We start from the raw sequence: 545 nt of genomic DNA, 5'->3' as shown, positions 1-545 counted from the left end.
AGTTCCGCCTACGGTTAGCTGTCTCCACGCCCATGATAAATTCAGCTGTTTGTAAGCTCCTCCTCTCTCTGGCCCTCAGTTCCAATCGTCGCACCCGATTCTGAGAGCGAGAGATGAAATCTGGACGAAACAGCTCAAGAGCCTCCTACACACATTTGGATATGAACACAAGGTCTGTGCCACAGTGAAATGCTGGGGTGTATATTTATAATATGCCATATTTGAGTGTTCAGGAAGGAAGTAAACTTGAGTAAACTTGATACACAGAGGATTTCTTTGTTTTTTTTAGCAAATCTCAAAATGGGTATCCAATTATTTTTAGTATTTCATGTAAAAAAAAAAACTCAGATAAAAAGTTAGAATATAGAATTTTAATATCAGTCATAACATGAGGCTAATTATCAGCTTATCAGTATCAATATTTTGCAAGTAAATAATTTACTAATTCAAACCACACATGGGTGTTTATAATGGTTTGCAAATATCTTTGCAGTTCAGATTTAAAAAAAAAGGATTTGAGTCAGATATGCCCCAATAAATCTGTT

Source organism: Sinocyclocheilus grahami, unplaced genomic scaffold (assembly GCF_001515645.1).
Source record: "Sinocyclocheilus grahami isolate Dianchi unplaced genomic scaffold, SAMN03320097.WGS_v1.1 scaffold4055.1, whole genome shotgun sequence".
In the NCBI taxonomy this organism is placed as follows: Eukaryota; Metazoa; Chordata; class Actinopteri; order Cypriniformes; family Cyprinidae; genus Sinocyclocheilus; species Sinocyclocheilus grahami.
This window is presented reverse-complemented; position numbering follows the sequence as displayed.